General features: G+C 31.7%; 1 pseudogene; it reads right to left on the bottom strand.

Moving 5' to 3' along the window:
• LOC112505247 overlaps positions 1–5,335 on the bottom strand; it is a 7,745-nt pseudogene extending 2,410 nt beyond the window's left edge.
• Positions 5,336–6,088: the final 753 nt, after the last annotated feature.

Below are 6,088 nucleotides of genomic sequence, written 5' to 3'. Positions count from 1 at the left end.
AAAAAAAAAACAGTGTTTTTTACAAATGTATGTATGGGTTTATGGGTTGTATATGCATGTGAATGATTAACCATATTTAACCATTTATGTTTTCTAACTACGTACGACCTTTTAGGCTGTATGCACATGTAAATGACTCGTCATATTAAAAACTTGGTTTTTTTGAAATCTACATATGGGGTTTCTAGACTATATGCACATGTGAATGATTCAACATATTCAAACTTTTTTTTAATGTGTATGGGGTTCTGAGCTGTATACACGTGTAAATTATCAAAATTATGGAGTTATGGGTTGTATGCACATATAAATCATTAACATTATAAGATTCTTGCTATATGCACATGTGAATCATCAACATTAATTAAGAAGGGTTTTAGGTTGTATGGACTTGGAAATTGTTAATGTATGAGTGTTCACTTAAATTTCCAACTTGATCACCTTTTTGAAACCTCATTGCCATATATATTAGGTTAAAAAATAAAAGTATGAAAGTCTTTAGTTGTAAACATTGGTTGAACTAACAAGAAGCCTTGTCCACCATTTCAAACTTCAAATTCATCTTCAAGATTTATAGGGTTATGTTTTTTGTTTTGAAAATTTGATGAACAAATAGTGTTGAAGAGGAAGAAGAAACATGGGAGAATATGCTTCGATGATGATAGAGATTTCATGGAGGTTAGAGAGAGAAAGAGAGGTGTTATCACGGAGTTGAGAAAGATAGATGAAGAATCCATTATTTTAGAAATTAGAAAGAAAAAAAAAGGTATCATATTTCTTCCGGTTATACCAACCAATTCAACCTACACCCTTACTCAAATTTCCTCGACTTTCCATTTATTTATAAAAATATCATTCTAATTTTAGACATTTGATTTTTCTGATTCAATGGTTGTTAGTGTGTTCTTCGATTTTTTTACTTTTTATGGTTTTCCTTAAATTGAGAGTATATATATATATATATATGTGTGTGTGTGTGTGTGTGTGTGTGTGTGTGTGTGTGTGTGTGTGGGGTCAAGTTCAAGAAAAACTCCAAATAAAAAATGGAAAGTTGACACTCTAGTAATCATCCATCGGACATTATGCACATGTACATATAAGTAATTTGAAGCAATTTGTCTGGTGTGCATATATGCATAGCGTCAGGGTGTTCCTCAGTTTTCCAAAAAAAAATTTGGTTTTCTCCGATCTTGACCCTCTATGTGTGTATATATATATATATACACACACAATATGTACACGTACATAACATGCACATGTGCATAAAAACCAAGGAACAACTTTAATGTATGCACATATGTGTATACCGTCCAGATGAATGATTAGCAGAGTGTTTATCAGTTTTTTATTTTTTTGAGGATTTTCCCCTCTAAACCTCTCTCTCTCTCTCTCTCTCTCTTTATATATATATATATATATATACATGTATATATGTATATATATATATGTATATGTATATATATATATATATGTATATGTGTGTGTATATTATACATACCTCAGGACATGAGCAAAGAAAAAATCTCTCGTGTAATTACTCTCTCCGATTGTGTACATTAAATCTCCATCGGGATACAATTCTGAATATCYATCCCATAACCCATATTGTCTAAACCTGTTCCATCAATGTTCTTAGTGTCAAATAATAATTTTTTGTGTTTTATGATTAGCAAATGTACCAACCTATTAGGTTCGTGGAGAAGGAACTTGTTGACGTATTTAGGATTAGGATCAGGGATGAAAAATTCAGCTGCAGAGCGATCTGGAAAGCCGATCTCCCATAAAGTCGGACCATCTCTTGGGGGCTCATACACAAGATCACCCATGTCGATATTAACACTTGAAGTAATATTGATAATTGAAGAATTTCTATAATCACCAATAAATCCGGGGACCCAAAGCGTATAGATTGTATTCACCAATAATTATATTTGGTATATAAAAATAGCCTTTCTCATTTGCTTCGACCCAAAACTGATATTTCTAGCGAAAGAACCATGGAGTTAGTATGATACTTGATCATATACTAGCCATATACGAAAAACTTCTATAGGGAGAAAAAACTTGTATATGATATCTTAGAAAGGGTCATTTGAAATGATCAAGAGTATGAATTCACCTTGCATTCTCTTTGCCATGATCCTACATCCCCCGGTGGTGCTAACCCGACATATGCCCCCTTTGCGGGTATATAATCCTCACCAGTAATGAACCTGCATAACRACATAAGACAAATCATCACAATAAAATTGGTTTTATAGGACGCCTAGATTGTCTAAGCGTCTTAATAGAGTACTTTATAGAACTTAGTTTTATAGGATCAAATCATATAGTGTCTTATTTTAAAGCGTTATAATAGGTTTATATGATGTTTTTAGGTGTTTTAAAAAACTTTTTTAGGGCGCTTTTAAAAATAAAGTGTCATATTAGCTATTTTATATGACACTTTTGAAATGTCCTATATACCTATCTTTTTATAGGACACTTGTGTTTTTAAGATACTTAACAGTTAATATGACACTTTATTTTAAAAGCCTTCTAAGAGCTTGTTAAAATGCCTAAAAGCATCCTATAAACCTATTGTACACTATTAAATATGTTTTTTGGTTTGCTCCTATAAACTTAAGTCCGATGAAATATATTTTTAGGACACTTCTACATTTTAGGCGTCCTATAGATTCATTTTTATTGTGGTGAATGATAATTAAACTTGTTGCAAAGTATTCGTGCACAACTTCCTATTAGTTGATCCGATGCAAGTAGGATGTTACCTATCTTGGACAAGTAATCTACCACTAACGGCACCACGCTGATGAGCGAATTGGAAGTCATTTGAAGCGGGAAAATCATATGGCCAATGTTCAACTTCAATAGACATCTGAAAACAAGTTTGATAAGAGAGATTCATATTTCCATTTTATAAATTTTAATAGATAAAACCTGGTTCTTGGCATCATCCCAAAGCGTACGAGGGTCTTCTTCATCCAAAACAGTATTGAGATATATAAAAATTGGACCAAATACTTTCTTCCACAACTCCCCTTCGCCAAATTTGATCACCAAATCGCTTCCGCCATAATGAGTACTTGCAAAAACCTATAGTATATGATTATTTCTCATCTCTTGAATCTACAAGACAATAAGAGGCATATGATTTCATATATAACAGATCAACATGACTTACAGCAAGAGTTGTAGGTCCAASATGAGAATTTAACTCCGGTTTGATAGGACCACCTACCCTAAACTCATTACTTGGCGTAATTTGCCAAAATCCCACCGGAGGATCGTTACATATCCATCCATGGACACGAAGATCCTTTAATTCAGAAGCATATTGGTATTTATCGTCCACCTGCATGTACAAAATTGAAGTATCTCTTAAACACTATGCCAGTCATGAATTTGGGATCAATTTAGCCACATTTTTTTTCACGACAACAAATTGGTCTGGTTTGATGTCCACATCTCCTAAAAGAGTATTCAATAAGACTTTTAACATGAATATGTATTTTATACAAAAACATAAGAATAAATAAATTGTTCAAAAGGGGTTCGGAAACCAAAGAAGTTTTATCATTTGAAAAAAATAAGTTGTTATGAAGAAGTCTTGATAACCTAATAGGACTTAAGAAGTAAAGTCTCCTATTAGTGCATATGTATATATATATATATATATATATATAGAGAGAGAGAGAGAGAGAGAGAGAGACACGCACATGACACTTCTTGAAAAAAAAAATCCTATAAAATCGTCTTAAAACCAAATGTTGTTATAGTGGTTCTTTTATTACCTCGCCTCTGAACTCGGGCTCAATGGGGTTCACAAGGAGGACTGCCTCTGGATAGGCTAATTGTTCGCCTCTTCCAGGAAACCGATCATCAGGCAAAGRCATATCCCGTTGTCGATCATCGGACATGGCCATATAATGAAACCTAAGCAACACGAAGTTACATTATCATCATAATTCAAATAAAACCATCTTCTAACTCCAAGGAAAACATTAGGGAATGTATTTACTTGTCTTTCCTGAGCTTGAAAGCAACTCTCGTATTATCAAGATTGAAACTTGGCCATTCTTCTAAATGTTCGTATATTGCATATGTATAGAATCCCGATGACCCACGAAGCAAAATATACCTAGTTGATCATTGTGGTCAATCATCATTTCCATATTTTCATTTTTGTTAATTGAAATTATCATAGAAYGAAACAACAACCTTTTATCGATCTTAAGAGGGACTTGCTTGCCCTCAACGGAAGAATTCCATGTTCTCGAAAAGGAGAGTTCAACTTGTTCTTCAGTTTCTACAATAATTTCGCAACTCGTTCCCGCGAGCCTGTTCATTACGCAATAATCATTATCTGATATCTACTTATTTACCGAAGCAATTTGATACGTCATTGAAAGATAAGATAAATGTACCTTTCCATGACACCTTTAGTTCCAATACTTCCCGGATGACTCCAAACAACATCCCAATACCTAAAATCAGTAGCGAAAGCCAAAAAAAATTATGAAGGATAACAAAATATTCACATTGGTTATAATTTTTGTTTTTTCCGAAATACGTTGAGACACAACAGTTGACTGGATCCAATTACAACTCGTTATTTTCCTAAGTTCAATGTTAACGAGATCAGTCAACGTTTTTATGTTGTTTTATTCTTCCAAACAGAACATAAAGTTAAACTTAGAAATGAAAGTCTAGAATAAAAATTAATAAATCTATAATTTTCATAGTAATTTAAAGCTCTCCATCAACTATTTGCTTGAATTTCCAAACTCTTGTTTTGGTCCACAAGCGTTTCCAAAGGATTGTAAAACATATTTTTATTTTCTTTCGCATCAAGTAAAGTAAAAGATACACGTTATCACAATATTTACTGTCTAAAAAACTGATAAAATATTAATGATAAAAATGACATTTATTTTCTTAATTGTCCATATACTTATCATGCTTGTTCATATAAGTGAATACTTAAAATGACATTTTTACCCTTTGATTAGATTTGTACCCTTGTTCCTTGTTACATCATGTAAATGTAACCCGAGAATCATATACTTGTTTTTTTTGTTATGTTGGTCCAGAGTTGAAGTCATTAGATGTTCGAAACAAAGTGGTCCTAAATGTTTGTCTTTAGAGAGTTTAATGTGCCATGTATGATCAAAAAAGTCAATGAATAAATGAGAATGACATTTCTACTATACCCTCGATTAGTTTCATCATTTGTTACTTCCAACAAATTGTCAATCCCGTTGTAGTGTATGCCTGTGAGATGTCCTTCTGGATTTGATAGAGTGATTTCAACTATGCCATTATTTACTACCACCTGTAATAGCCATCGAAGATAATTGTTAATAAGATTTATGAACTTATGTTTTGAACAATAAAACATTTTTTACTGTCTACTAAATGTATCCATTGAACTTATATTTGACGTTCTTTTAGTTCTTAGACTTTCAAACTAAGTTTACTTATTTATTTTAACCCGATTTTATTTAATCAACATTAATTAAAAGACAACTCAACCATTTACCTAGAAAACAAATATCTTTTTATTAACCTTAACCTACAAATTAATTAAAATATTACATTTTAAAGAAAATAGTATTAAAAATCTATGTTGCAATTGCAACTTATATATATGTTTCTTAAAATAATTAAAAATTACAAAATCTTGACTTAACTCCATTGGTAAAGGGACAAGATAATTTTGTTCAAATATAAGACATGTCGGGGTTCGATAGTCAAAAATTGTCTTCTTATATTGATACATTTGGAGGTGGGTTCTATATAAAGCCAATTGGGATTGTCGATAATTAATTTCTTGCAAATATATCTCTAAAATAAGAGTACTACGTACATTTATACACGATTTGTCGTTTTTATTTTATTTGTTATTAATGTAACTTCGTATGAAATTGTTGTATTTGATTTTAAACAAACAAAATGCAATCTCGTGAGGCTTTGGACCTTTTGTCATTTTCAAGGCAAACATATGTCGCAGACAAAGCAACTTCAATAATTGTTGCATTTTATTTTCACTTTTTTAGTTATACATACATATATATATATATATATA

The sequence above is a fragment of the Cynara cardunculus genome, unplaced genomic scaffold, assembly GCF_001531365.2.
Source record: "Cynara cardunculus var. scolymus isolate 2C unplaced genomic scaffold, CcrdV1 Un_Scaffold_9272, whole genome shotgun sequence".
Classification (NCBI taxonomy): domain Eukaryota; kingdom Viridiplantae; phylum Streptophyta; class Magnoliopsida; order Asterales; family Asteraceae; genus Cynara; species Cynara cardunculus.
Note: the sequence above shows the minus strand (reverse complement) of the source record. Positions and strands in the feature narration are given on the sequence as shown.